Here is a 15,491-nt window from a genome sequence, read left to right on the forward strand (position 1 = left end):
CCACTGCCTAGAGTATATCATAGTGACCATATAGGACAGAACAGATCTACCCCATGGGCTTCTGAAGCTACTGATTTGTTTTTCTCTTTTGAACTGATATTTTCAACAGTTTAATTATATAGAATTCACACACAACACAATTCAGTAGTTTAAATATGCTTTTTTCTCTTATTTTGGAACGCCAAATTATTTTACAGTCTTGTGCTCACTGAACGGGGGCTTTCTCTCCCCACACTCTGGTATCACCAACTGCCAAGGGAAATGAAGAACACCTCCCAGTTCATTTTCCTTATGCTATTTGGCTCCTTCTTCCCTCATCATCCAGCGTTGCTGCCTCACTCTCACTGGGCTCTCGGTGGCCACCTGTCCTGTCCTGCTTAGCAGCAGGGGCAGATGCCTGAGGCTGCAGAACCTTTCTTGGCACAAATCAGGTCTGTAGAACTGGAACTGGGGGTAGGAGATATACAAGTTGATGGGGAGGGAGATGATGGCGATGGGTCATGCGGTGACATCCAGCAGGGGGGCCCGGTGGACAGTCCCATAAAGGCCAGGCAGTGAGTGGCTGAGGGCCCCACACGTGCACAGGGCTGGGGGTGTGACCAACATCTTGAGGCAGCTTCCCTCCTCTCACTGAGTAGTCTGCCCTGAGGCCCCAGCTCTGGGCTTGAAGTGTGGGAACTGCCAAGCGTAGAGGATTCCTCCCAGAAGAGATGCCCCAGCATCTAGGTGGCCAGTGGCTGATGTGCAGACCATAATAGACAGGATGGCCTCAAATCCCGCTCCCACCCAGTGGCGTCTCACAACAGGTGTACAGGAAAATGCTGCAGGCTCTCAGAGCCTCCAGGGAGCCTGTCCCCCTGGCAACTCCTGGAACAGCACAGCGAGTGGCAAAGGACACTACATGGTGAGCCGTGGGTGGATCTGTGCAGGAGCCAAAGGTCTGCTCTTTGTCCTGTTCAGGTTTGAGTCAAATAGCATCTCAGGAAAACTGAGTGAGCGAATTGGCAGCACAGGATGCAAAGCTGGTTCCAACACAAGTGGGCAGGAAGCCGGGCAAGTCAAAAGGTCTTGGAGTCAGTGCACATCCAGCTGAACGGATGCTGACTACTAGACCTGGAGTTTGAATCTGGAGAGGCGAGTTGCACTTCCAGGCAAGTCATCCCGATGCAGCTTCATTTCTTTCCATTGCTTTTCATCTCTTGTCTCGTTTCCCACTTCTGTTGACCTTCCGAGTGTTGAGTCCGAGTCTAGTTCTAGCATTCCTACACATTTAGCTTTCTGGACAAGGCTAAGCTCTCATCTCATAGAGTTCTGCTTTGGCTTGAGTTAAAGATGTTTTCTCCAGGAAAGGAGATGCTGTTGGTTCTGGCTTAGGTTTCTCTTGCTGCTTGGGGCTGCTGTTCACTTTGGTGATTTACATGCGCACAAAGGAGTTAGAAAGTGCTGACACATCACCCACTGCTGATTGATGGTCCCCAAAAGGCATGTGAACTTGCGAAGGGATTCCTGAGTCAGGAGGAGAGAGTGTATGGGGATGCAGCCATCCTGCCAGGCTCGGGCCACTCTGGGAACCCCATGTCCTCTCTCTTCTCTGGCCACTGGACACCCCCTGTTGCTTTCCCCTGTTTCAATACCTTTAAAAGAATTGTGCAGTCATCACCACAATCCAGCTTAGAACGTTTTCTTCATATTTATACCCATGATTCTTAGCTTCTCATTTACCCCCAACGCCCCTAACATAACGTAAAGAAATCATTAATGCAATTACTGCCCTGGATTTCATGTAAAGGATACCATACCTCCCCAAACCCCAACAACGATCATGAAACAAAGCACAGGGAAGAAAAGAGAAAATCATATGAATTACAACAAATAAAAAATGTGTCAAAAGGGAAAAAAATCAGGTGCTAAGTTTTAATCTAACTGTACATGCATTAATCCATTTTCCAATGAACTGTGTTTATAGCAAAGCCATTCACATTCCTGGTCAAGGATAACAGCAGATTCATCAGAGACTTAATCCATGTGGGAGGTCTGCAAGTGGATTTGGGGCTTTCATTGACCTCCATAGAGGCTCTGAATCGTAACAGGAGTAAAAAGCCTCATGGAAAAGATGCAACATGGAGCAGCTGGTGCATTTGAAAGACTGACCTTCTTGTGGCTGGCAGCCCAATGCATAACCAACTAGGTTGCCAAGCTTCCTAAACAAAATTTTAGCTTAGCTCACAAAAAAATGTCTTCTTTGAGACATTTTGCCCTTTCAAGATCTATATACAAGGGTGCTTCTGAAAGTTCACGGAGCAGATGGAATTAAACGATATTGGAATTTTTACATGACATTTTTGAATTCCTCACATATATACAATCACACTGTCATCAACTCAGAGATTAGATAGAAAATTGGGGGCACTGATTTATGTTTGAGGGTGGAGCAATATGGAAAGCAAATTAGAAAGGGAGTATGGTTTCACAAGTGAAAGACTGGCCTCAGCATCCCCAGTGTACCTGTAGAAATGACTGGGTCAGTATATATTTTGCTGTGCATATTCTCAACGACAAAAATATTTTAAAATGCATGATTTTCTATATTGATTCCAATTTAACATCATACCATTTATCTTTACTTCCTTTTCTTATAAGTATATTTTTGACTGAGAGAAACTTGGATACCACTATAATATACTTACAAAATAGTTTCAGATTTGAGAACCCATTCTTCTGTGAAAACATTTACTAAAGTACAATAAATGTACGTGTTCCTTCCTTTCTTTCCTTATTGCTACAGTAGACCGAATGCTTACCAAAGTTTCTTTTCTTGATTCTTCCATACTCTCTTCAATGTGGTTATGTTATACTTTTGGAGTGCCATTAGATGCAGTAATTGTTGTTCATATTCCATTAAACATGAATCTCTATTATATATAGAGAGAGAGACAGAGATATGGATATATAATTATAGACACAGATATAGATATAAAGATATTAAAATGAACCTCAGTTCAAGATTTCAAAAGCAAAAACAAAATTAATATGCACTAAGAAGTGTCACTTCTTCCTCATCTGTAACACTCGATTGGATATTTCTATTCTCATCTTTATCACAAATAAGGCAACATATGGGCTTCTCTTATTTCTATTTTTATTATATAAACCATATTCTAGGTATCCATTGCATGATGCTATTTCCTAACGATGAACTTTCTAAATCATTTCAAAGTTATTTATACCTGCTTCCAATTTTACCAATACATTGTAATCTTATTTGTACACCTTAGGTTTTACTTCATTACCAGTAGGTAGTCGAGTTATTTCCAATACTTTATGATTCTTAAAAATTATGAAATAAATATCCCTTTACATATCTTCCATATTTTAATAAGTATTATTGTCTTATATACTAATTTTGTATGATGTTAGTAATATGATCCTAAATAATTCAGGAAGAGAGCAAAGATATCACCCAGTAGATATATAGTACTTTCACTTAATATACATTTTTTACCACTTTTCCCCTGTATTTCCTATGCCTTAATAGAGTTTTATAATCTTTAGTTATGATAATATCTGCACATGTGTATAAATTTATATGCTTTTGCTGAACACTTCACTTTCTGGAGGCAGTATTTCAACTATTAGAAGTTGTGTATTTCACTACTTTTATAATTTAATTCCCCAACAACTCTATGCATGAGATAGGTAATATTACTGTCCTCACTTTACATGTTAAAAGAAGCCTAGAGCGTTTATGCCAATGACAAAAAGCAAATACACGAAGTTGAATATGAATCCTCATAGTCTGTTTTCAGAATCCGTCATGTTTTGTGGGCATTACTTAATAACTGATTAGGAGAGAGACCAACATTATGAGTGACTATGTATCTTCAGGGAGCCTTCTCTATAACAAATATTGTGCTAAAGCCACACCCACAGACCTAAATAATAAAGATGGCATGTGGTGGCCAGCACTGGGAAACATTGCCCAATTCCTAAGAGTGGGGAAGGTCCCACCAAAGGTCATCATACTCTGTGGGCACCTCTCTCCCTTCCTAAATGGTCAGGGTGGTATCTATATCAGCATTTTATATTGATTAAAGGCTATAAGATTGAAAAATTGAATCTATTGCATGGCATGCATATGAGTCTTTCATATCTACTTATAAAAGTAAGACATTTAAAAATATACAGGAAAGTTATATCGGTGACTTTTGACTAAAGACACATGCAGAGTATGAGCTGTTATGTAAACACCGCAAATAAGAATCAAGAGGTTTGGTGCTGGTCCTGGCTTCACTAATAACCAGTGTTGTGACATGTAGGGATCCATTTACACCTTAGTAACTGTTCATCGGAGACTTGTCTCACACACAAGAGTTTCGGAGATGCACAGCGACGGGGAAACGCAGAGAGACCAGTTGCTCAGTCTGTGGCCAGTTTCTGGCAGGAAATCTTCCAGAAAGCAAGCGAGCAAGAAAAAATAACAAAGCTCTGAGACACTTCTTCTAAATTCTGTGTCCCCAGATATGGACATAAACTGCATTTTTGAGTTAAATACTTCCCCGCTTTTCTTATAGCTCTTGGTCTCTTCTTTGGCTGATTCTGAATTTCTCTTTGTAGGTTAAAAAAGCCACACAGGCTGTCCATCATCTAGTTAACTTGTAAAATGTGATGCCTTAATCTCATGATTCATCATAATTTTTGTTGTCAGGATTAGGAGGAAAAAACTAAAGAGAACAAAGAAAGGCAAAATAAAAGCAGAGAGAGCAATTTGTAAAGAAGAATGTAATAAAGTCTCGGGTCTCCCCAGAAGGAACTTTTGTTGTTAACACGACCTTCCATCGTCCCACTGAATAATGCAAAATTTGTTTGGCTGTACCCTGTAGGGCTGGCAGCCTGGGAGCCAGGGGCAGCAGGAGAACTGGGTTGGCACAAAGTAACAGAAATGTCATTTTTTAATTATGTGGTTCGGAGGGGAATCTATTATCCACCGCTGAGATGCTGAAATCAGACCATCTATCTCTAAAGCAGGTCTGTCTACAATGTAAAAAATATATATCTCTTGTCACTGTAGGAAATAGAACGATAGGATGTTTTCATTTTGGCTGCCTTCTGTTTATAAATTTATTCTTTTACGTCTGGCCATTGAAAGGGCATAAATTCCTAATATATTGCTAGTCTCCTCTGTCCCTTCTTCGTTCGTGAAGGTTGTTGAAGTCATCCAACCCAAACTCACCCCAATACAGCCTTCTGGGCTTTGTGTTCAAGGCATCTTCGTTCGACCTCCATATCAGCGCCCAAATGCCCATCATCAATAGAAATGTCCACAAAAACTGGAGGCATTCATCTAAATAAATACAAATACAGATTTTTCCTTTGCATTTCCAACGAGATGCTGGAAACGATTTGAGTCCTACCCTTTCTTCTTCTCTTCTAAGCTAGTTTAATTTAAATGTAAACTAATACTTTTACCTACCAGCTTGTTCATAAAGGTTTTGCATTATTTCAGATTTTGTTCCCCTTAAGGTATCAAGGCAAATGAAAGAATTTCGTTCATATTTGTCTTCCCTCCTTTCTTTAAAAAACCTGCCAAATTCATTATGTTCACTACGCCATGTGCATCAGGCCTCCAAGCGATTCAAATCTATTAACCATAAGGTACAAGCTAAGTGCTTTTAAAACAAACGCGTGCAGTTTATTTTAAATTAATGTATGCTTTCTATATTCCATAAAGTATAAGAACATTTGATGGAAGGCCAGCGTGGAAGAATGTTAATAGCTGCACTGCCCTCTAGTGTTGTATTGTAGATACAGCATGACAAGTATAAGATTTCGTGCGCGCGCGCGCGCGCACACACACTACACGCCCTTTACCGAATCAAAGGGAATTGCTATATTACCTGCTGGATTATTAAAAGTTATTAAAACAAACTTTATAAAGACTGTCAGCTGGTTTGTTGATTCCACATATCACCAAAGGTATGTTTTGCTTTCCTTCTTTGTACACATGCAAAAGGAGAAAATGCGATGTTCTCAGCTTCAGATTTCGTGGCTGTAAATATTAGAATCTTAACATTCCAATCACAGTTTCCATCTACCTTTGGTATTCCTTTGAAAGCATATGTGACTCAGCTTAGAGAAAAATTTCTTTCATTTCAGAATTATTCTTCCTTACATGTTCATAATGTTGCTCAAAGAAAAAGAACCATATTTAGAAAGATAGTTCATAGATAATTCATAACTACTAATCATTTACAAGTACCTATTTCTACTACAAGACAATTTGGATTCATCTGGGCAATTTTACGTCTAATGAATCACAGCAAACATGAAGCATTCCCTGATACCTGGCCAGACTGTGAACTGTAATATTTAGGAGTTATGATTTATAGGATAGATGCACTGAGAAAGGAGAGATGTAGGGGAGGGAAGAGAAAGCAAGGAAGGGGGGAATGAAGGGGAGAGGGAAGAGAGAGAAATCTAGATAACAGAAACAAAGATAGATTGATTGATTGATATTGAGTAGATTACAACTCATAGTGAGCAGCACACAGCAGGGCAGAACTGCCTCTGTGTGTTTATGAGACTGTAAATCATTATGGGAGTAGAAAGGCATCAGTCTCCATTATATTATAATAAATGTCTAATATATGCATTTATGCATCATGTTAAATAAGTTTATAATTGTTATATGTAACATTTATTTAAGTGGCATACTTTTAAAATATAATATTTGTATTGTATATAATGCGATTATATATTTATTTATATAATATATTTATAATGAATAATTATATACAATCTTATATGTGATTAATATATAAAATGTACATTTTAGATATATACAAACACACATTATCCATTACATATTTATTTAACTTCTTGTAGGTACTTGGAGCCTTGAGGCACTCAGAGCTTTGGTGGCTTAGTAGATTATGTGTTGAACCACTAATAGCAAGTCAGCAGTTTAAACCAACCTGTCTGTCGACAGGAGAAAGATGAGACTTGGTACTCCTTGTATAGATTTATAGTCTCTGAAACCCACAGTGCAGTTCTCTCCTGTCCTATAGGGTTGCAGTGAGTTGGAATGATTAAATGGCAGTTTAGTGTGAGTAGGGCATTGAATCGTAATAGTAATACACAAACATTATAGAATCTCACCCTCAGATCTGACATGACTTTATAAAGGTTATTCTAATTTTACAGCTCTTTATATACACCATGCCTAGTGATGTCTGAGCCTTCGAAATTCCCCATTCCTAGATTTTAAGAACTCAATACGAGTTGAGTTCAGACTCAGACAGCATGGCTTCATATTCACTCGGAAGCTGAGCTCTACTATTTCCTGCCGTTCACACCACTTTCTAAACTTTGCTTTCCATTTCTAAAATGTAGGCACCGGTGGCAAGCATCTCCTAGAGGGGCTTGATGAAATGAGCTAAGGCATATGTGTCAAGGAGCATCATGTCTAGCATGTATGAAACTATTCCCTTGGAGTAGCTATCAGTCATGTAGACAGCGTAATCTCAGAAGCATGAGACAAAACAAACCGTTTTTAGTGCCTGTTGGGATAAAACCCCCAAAATGACAGCAGGGGAAGAGACAGGAGAGCAAGGAGGATTGTGGAACTGCCGTCACTTGTATGCAGAGTAGCACGGTTGGTACTTCCTGAACTGCTCACTGTCGCACTTAGTGAAAATGGGAACAGGGAGCGGATATGCCATTCCACCCTGGGTCAGAAGGCACACGGTGAGGGAACAGGGGCCCAGCGTGGGGGGGGGGGGGGTACCCTCTGTAATGTATGAAAAAAATCTACAAACAACAAAGTTGGCTAACTCTAAGAATTCCCACAGGATTCTCTCCCTGGAGTTTAGGAACAATTATATCATGAGAAATGAGACTTTTCCCTCCCTCTTTCTCTCTCTGTTTCCTTCACTTTACCCAAAAGGAGTAACAACTCCTTAGTTTACTAGGGCGTTAAAAGACCATGGAACCAGTCCTTTGGCATTGCAAACAGTTAATGTGATGAGTGGTTATGTGACATTAACCTCAGAATAGAGCCTCCGCCAATCTGAGGAAACGCGGTCACCAAAAGGAAGAGGAGCACGTTTCCCAGGCGTCCAAAAGTGGACACAACGGACACGTCCATGAAAATGAACAGACAGACGCTAGGCGGTGCGTGCACACAGGAGAGTACTCCCGAGTCCAACAGAGGAGCGAGATCTTGCTCCGTCCGTGCCTCCACTTGGCTTAACCATGAGAACACATGCGGAGTGAAATTTCAGCCTCAAGAGGACAAAGGTGAAACCTTTTCACGAACGTGAAATAAGCAAATACATAGACAGCCGAGATAATTAGCAGCTACGGGAGGGGCGGGGCGGAGAAGGGGGATTCTTTTTAAATTAGTGAGCACCACTTTTGTGTTAATGATGGCGGAATGATGTAAAAAATGATCGGGAAAATGGTGAGGCCACTTGAACAATAGAATCAAGGGCATGACAGTGTCCATGTAGAGATTGCTGAGATAGTACGTGTTTTTTTTTCATGTATATATTTGCCACCGTATTTTTTACCAAAAAAAATGAATATTCTAGTAACTATGACATATATGGGATCACATGAATTGAGATTCACTCGGCAGTTGGTTTGTATAGCCTGAAAACAGGTATGAAACCCCGTGGGTGCTGGATTCGTTTTGACCCTACTGCGTCAGTTATTATCTTACTGCTGTTGAGTCCATTCAGACTCCTAAGGATCCCGGAGCACAGAGTACCGCTGCCTGTTAGGTTTTCCTAGGGTGTAAGTTTCTACAAGACCAAATGATCAAGTTCAATCTGCCTTCCAGTTAACAACTGGGTACTTAACCATTGTGCCACCCAGGTTCCCTGGCTCCTTATTACACCTTGTAAAAGCGACTCTAATTCTCAAGGCAGTGAATTTCAGATTGGTGTGCTCCAAGAGGGTTTAGTTGAAAGATGGGTGCATTTCAAACTAACAGGCATCTAATTGATTACATGGAGGAGAATGTGCTACCTCAATAAATCTTGGCTTTGAAAACATCTAATCTTGTCTCATAATTCCCAACATACATGTCAGGTACCGTTTTTAAGGGAAAAATGAAAGAATGTTAGTCAAAAATCAATAAAAAATAGAAAATCATTTAGAACACTACAAGTATCAAAGCATGTTAAAGCAGTCACAATTCAACAGGAAATTGGTGCTAACATGAGCAACACTCTCTTGAAATAAAACTGTTTATAAGCGATGCTATCACTACACAACTAATCCAGGAGGTCTGATTTCATTCACAAATGCAGCTTGGAAGAAAGGTCTGGCAATTGACCTACTTCCTCTCTACAGAGCAGGCACTGAAAACCCTGCAGGGTCAAATTATGCTAATACCCAGGTCACTGTGAGACAATATCAACTTGGTGGTGACTCCTTTGGGTTCCTGTCTCTTTTCATAACCTTTATCATCTATTTTTTTCCTTTCAAATTCCAACTTGCCCTTGTATGTAGGAAAGGAAATTCTGCATGCACCCCACCCCCACACACAGCAAAACAAGGCTTTGCTTCTAAGCCTCGCCATGCAATGCCTCTTATTAAATCGTGCCTGATGTTTTCTTCAATTTTACTTTCACTCAATTCCAGCAGGCATTTTAACCTTCTTCATGAATATTCTTGCGTGGAATCTGATTTCCTCTTCCCTCCCACTAAAAATACCTTCACAAAGGATCAAAGAAAACAGAGCCTTTCTTACAGGCTCTCGGCTGCTTTGTGCTTTCTTAATCCTTTAAGGCAAAATGGTGAGTTTCTACAAATCCTTTTCTCATGTAATTATTTTCCCTAGTGAATAGAAAAATATGAGTCATTTTTGCAACTCTTTTATGTTACATGACAGTTTATTTGCCCACTTGAACATAAATTACTGTTTATCTTCATTTTTTCTAATTAAGCAAGAATTAAAATATTCTAATTTTCTTTTCCCCTTCTTGTGAATATATTTTTGTAGCATTGTTCAGCATAGCTTTGGTAGTTCATTTCACTTATCATTTTACTAAGAAAATATATCTTTTCCAGTCCAACCATCATCATTATTCAGCTATGACCAAAGTTTGCCTAAAGTGTGTCAGCTTTTCACAGCCTGTACTGATTTATCCAGAATTTAACTCAAAAGTGAACACAGCCATTGAGCCCATTCCAACTCATAGAGATGCTGTAAGGGAAGCTGGGGCTGTGATAGCTTACGGAGCAGAAAGCCTCATCTCCTCTGTGGCCAGGTGCTGTCAAACTGCTGAACTTGTGGGTAGCAGACTAACTCTCCCAGCAATCCAGCCCGTGATAGATCGATTATATATTTGAAAGTGGGGAAAATGGAGTTTGCCAGAAAGGGTAGGTGTGAAGAATTCAGAAGTGTTGCATGCACGTAAAACGCGAAATAGTAAAGATCCACCAGGCATGTACTCCTGCCACCTGGATAATTTGTGGTTGCTGTTGGTAGGTGCCCCTCACAGAGACCCTGCGTGTAGCAGAGTGAAACAGCACCCGGTCCGGTGCCATCCTCACAATTGTTGCGCCTGAGCCCATTGTTGCAGCCCCTGTGTCCGCGCATCTCCTCCAGGGCCTTCCTTTCTGTTTCTGCCCTTCTGAGAAGCCCAGGTGGCATATTGGGCTATGTGCTAAGCTGCTAACCTCAAGGTCACTAGTTCAGAACCACCACAGGTCTGTGGGAGAGAGATTTTCTATACGCTTTCAAGAGTTCCAATCTCAGAGAGCCATAGGGCCGTCTACTATAGCACATACACTGGAACCATAGATGTTTGTTTTCCAGAAAAAATTGCAAAAATGAGAAGCTAGTTAACTTGGTAGAATATCTAGTTATATTCTGAAAGCATTTAGGACCCCAAAATGATTAGATTTTTAATTTTGACCAAAATGACAACCTTTTGTTACTTTGGAGTGATTCAATAAATCACTGTGACCATCCATAAAATATAGCTTATTTCGACTAAAACCCTGGAGAGGGGTGGGTGTGAGTGGGAGGGGCGGAGACAAAGAGTGAAGAGCTTGTGTGAGAGGGAGAGAGAGACAAAGAGGGAGAAATGCTGCACATCTCCATCATCATTTTAACTAAACCAGCGACATAAATGGACTGGTGCTATTTTTGGCTGTCCTGACTATTTAAAAGCATGTATATTAAACCACATATATCATTTGTATAGCATTTTGGCTCAGGCCAATTAAAATATATGTATTGGCATATCCACATTACTATTTAGAAATATATTAATTTAATGTCAAGCTATATTCCTCTGTGCAGGATCATTGTGCTCATACCACATAATTCGCTTTCGTACTTGCTAAATGATAATGGCATCTTGGTTCCCATCATAGCTAGAGGATGGGCATTCCTTCACATTGTGCTATATATAATACATATGGATAAAAGTACAGCCAGATAAAGGAGATGATAATACCAAGCAGCCTGTGGAGGTAAGCAGAACCTTCTAGAAGAAAGGGGACTCTCACTTTCTCACTACAACCCCTTTGAGGTAAGCAGTTTGGTAAGTGGCGTAGAGAAAGAAGGCAAAAACTAAAGTACATGTGTCATCACATCATATAAAAAATGGATGGAAGTAAAATGAGACTGGTCCCTAAGTGAAGGGTGAAGATCTGCAGGCTCTCCAAGACAGCATGCCCCTCAGGTGTGCATTCCATTGTTCAGCAGTGTCCACACATGCATAGAGAAAAGGATATTTATAGGGAAGTTTTTACCACGATGATTGAGTCTAGTTTTCATGAACACAATCTGCAGGGTTTATAAGAACACGTCAGGCGAATATTTCCTTTATGTTCTGCTGAATGAATACTAATTCTGGGCAGCATTAAAAATACCATTGTGGTAGTTACATAACCTGGTGTCAATTTGGGACTTGAGAGGACTGAGAGTGAGGGATGGAGTCTAGTCTGTCAATTGGGTGATAGCCAAGGAGGCCTCTGGGAGGGCATGGCCTTCCTCTGAGGATTCTGGGTACTCCTGCAATTCCTCCTTGGAGATGGGAGACATACTCTCTCTCTCTCTCTCTTTTGACTCACTCCCTGAGAGATGCTGTACTGACAGGACACATGGCTCTGTGCTGATGGAGCCTATACCCTGGGAAATGGAGAAACCACATGAAGACCTCTGACAGCGCTGAGATGCTCACAACACCACTGGATCCACAGGACTTCCCACCCACTGGCCTGTGATCTTCCTGAATTTAGTATCATTGCATGTGTTTTGTGAGTCTGAAAGAGGATTTGATAGATTGGTATCACACATAGGGGCTAATAATGGACTTATGGGCTTGATCTGGACTGGGGTGTTTTCTCAATATTCAACTGCTCTTGTATATAAAGCTCTTTCTTATACACATGTGAGTGTCTATGAATTTTTTCTCTGGTCTACCCAGACTAACACAACTACAAATGATCAGCTCAAATTTTGTAGTTATTTACATTTTGAACAAGGTCATCCCTAACAAAGCTAATCCGCTAATAAGATCACCCCTAATAAAGGTCATTGGTAACAAAGTCCAGAAGTGATTAAATTAGACTTGCAGATGGTTTTATTTTGAATCTCTACATAGGTAAATGCATAGATAGATACCTTTTCACTCCACGACCTTTAATTCTCTGATCTAGCTGTAGATCAGCATCCATATCAAACTCTCCCTCTCTTAGTTTCTCTTACATCCCAGCCATTGTCTTTGTGTCTAGCTAGCTAGTGAGATCCATCCATCCATCCACAAAGATACTTTAAAAAATTCATTAGTTTTAAATTCAATTTTTCATGACGTTCCCATCAGTAATATATTGCCTAAGAGAAATTATAATAAACTAGAATGTGAATTTGAACATGTCAGGTCATGAGGATGAAGGAATAGCCTTCTAAAGCTATGAGCACATTTGATGACTGGAATATATGTATGATAATAAATAATGTCCTAGTAAGGCACTAAAAGCAATATTTCAGGGCACTCTGAACAAACTGACTCATATCATTCATTCTCTCGCTCAATACATGATTATTGTCTGTACTCCTCTAGGTACCTCAAATACACTTGTAAGGAAAAACTAGTTTCCTTGATATATATGATTTTCTAATCAGGGTAATATAAAACACATTGCCATTGAGTCGATGCTGACTCAGGCGAGTCTTTAGGACAGGGTAGAACTGTCACTGTGGGTTTCTGACACTGTCAGTCTTCATTGCAGTAGAAAGCCTTGTCTTTCTTCCATAGAGCGGCTGGTCGTTTTGAACCACTGACCTTGCAATTGGTAACCCAACTTGTAACCATTACACCACCAGGGCTTGGGGGAAATATAGAACATATACATTAACAAAGAAATGAGTAGTTCTAATCTGAACTATATGAAGTAAAAACATAAACAACGATGACCGAATAGTAGGGTTTATTTGTGGCAAATGACTTTAATGTGGTCCTAGATTTCCCTCAAGAGGAATAACTGGAAGTAAGATGAAAGGCAGCCATTCATTGTGATTTAAGAAAATGACTCTTAGAAGTGAAAGAAGAAGCAGGAAACTCAGAAGTAGTTAGATGGTCACGTTCAAGAGACAGAAAATAAGGGCAGTGAGTATGTAGACTATATGTCATTGTTAGGGAAAGAGGTCAGAGAGAGAGAGTGAGGGGCAAGATCATGCAGGCCTTGTGAGTGACTGTAATGTTTAAAGCATCATTGGGAGCCTTTAGAGACGTGTACGGAAGAAAGTGGTAGAATTTAATTGGGCTTTGAGTAGCTTGAGTGTTATTTGGAGAATGAATTGAAAATGCCTGAGGAAAGAGGTGGTGGGGAATGAAGGATACAATTTGAGAAGTTATAAAATAGTCCAGTAAGGGAGGGTGGTGTGTGGACTACCATTTATCATGAACGTGCTGAGTCATTTTCTGATTTTAGCTTATGTTTAAGGTAGAACTGACACAATGTTCTGATAGGTTACACGTTTAGTTCAAATCATGTAACAAAATACATTGTAGATAATATATTTCCTGGAAAAGGTAATGTTAAAGTCCAGAAGAGATTTGCCTTTAGGATATAGAAAATTGTGTTTAGAGTTTCTGACACTATATTGGATCGGGTGAAATAGGTACCTTTAGCTCCTTTCAGTTATTGACGTGTTTCCTCTGAGTGAAAAAGAAAAAGAATCTGAACAATAATGGGGGGAGTAATTAAACTTTTTGATTATTTTTATTTGAGCAAGTTCTTCTTGCTGTTCTTTTTAGATGCTTCTGAGTCAGTTTGATTAATCATGAAGTTATACATGAAAAGGCAAATCATTGCTGCATCTGGATATTATTGCTAAATAAGAGTTCCTTATAGTTTCTGCTGCCATGACTGTTTAAACCCTAAATCTTCTACTTAGAGGGCTGGTTGCACATTGGTTAGGTTTGGACTGTGATCCTTAAGACCTGCAGTTTGAAAGCAGTAGTTTGAAAGCAGCCATTCCTTGGGAGAAAAGAGGGATTCATGTTCAGTAAAGAGTTACAGGTTCACCGACTCACAGGGCAGTGCCACTCTGTCTTTGAAGGTTGCTATGAGTTGGCATCCATTCTATGGCGGTGCCATAGAATGGCACCTTTTACTTTACCACACACCATGTCCTTCTTGTGTGATGGATAGCTCCTAGTGATGTTTCCAAATCAGTTAAGACAAAATCGCATCATCCTTGTTTCAAAGGAGCATTCTGGCTGTACTCCTGTAGGGCAGATTGGTTCCTTGATTGGATGGTTTGGAGTATGGAGACTCAATATTCTTTGCCAACATTGTACCTCAAAGTTATTGATTTTTCTACACTTTTCCAACTTTACAGTCCAGATTTAGCAGGCAAAATAACAATGACTAAGGCCTCAAAGGTAGCTATGGACAAAAGAGAATTCCAGAACACTTCCTTGTGTTCATGCAAAACTTGTGCAGGGACCAGGAAGCCATTGTTCAAGCAGAACAAGGAAATATTGCACAGTTAAAATCAGGAAAAGTGTGTGTCATACTTAATCTCACCATACTTAATCTCTATGCAAAGAAAGTAATCGGGAAAGTGGATTATGTAAGGCAGAAGGTAGCATCAAGTTTGGAGGAATGGCATACTATCAACCTGTGATCAGCAGATGACACAACCTTGCTTGCTGAAAGTGAGGAGCTGTAGTACTTGCTGATGAAGATCAAGGAACGCAGCCTTCAACTTGGGTCACGTTTCAGTGAACAAACAAACCCAAATCCGCATCACTGGGCCAATTGGTAACCTCGTGAGCAATGGAGAATAGCTTGACGTTGTTCCAGATGTCATTTAGCTTGGAGCCACCGACTCGTGAAAGCAGCAGTCGGGATCTCAAATGGAGCATCACACTTGGTGAATGTGCTGGGAACCATCTTTTTAATACTGCAATGAAGAGTTAGCATGTTATTTTGAAGATAAGGTGTACCTAACCCAAGCCATT

At 40.1% G+C, this 15,491-nt stretch overlaps 1 pseudogene; it reads right to left on the minus strand.

The window, feature by feature from the left end:
- Positions 1-498: 498 nt before the first annotated feature.
- Positions 499-15,491, minus strand: part of LOC142426193 (protoheme IX farnesyltransferase, mitochondrial pseudogene) — a 45,766-nt pseudogene continuing 30,773 nt past the window's right edge.

This window comes from Tenrec ecaudatus, chromosome 14, assembly GCF_050624435.1.
Source record: "Tenrec ecaudatus isolate mTenEca1 chromosome 14, mTenEca1.hap1, whole genome shotgun sequence".
Lineage (NCBI taxonomy): Eukaryota > Metazoa > Chordata > Mammalia > Afrosoricida > Tenrecidae > Tenrec > Tenrec ecaudatus.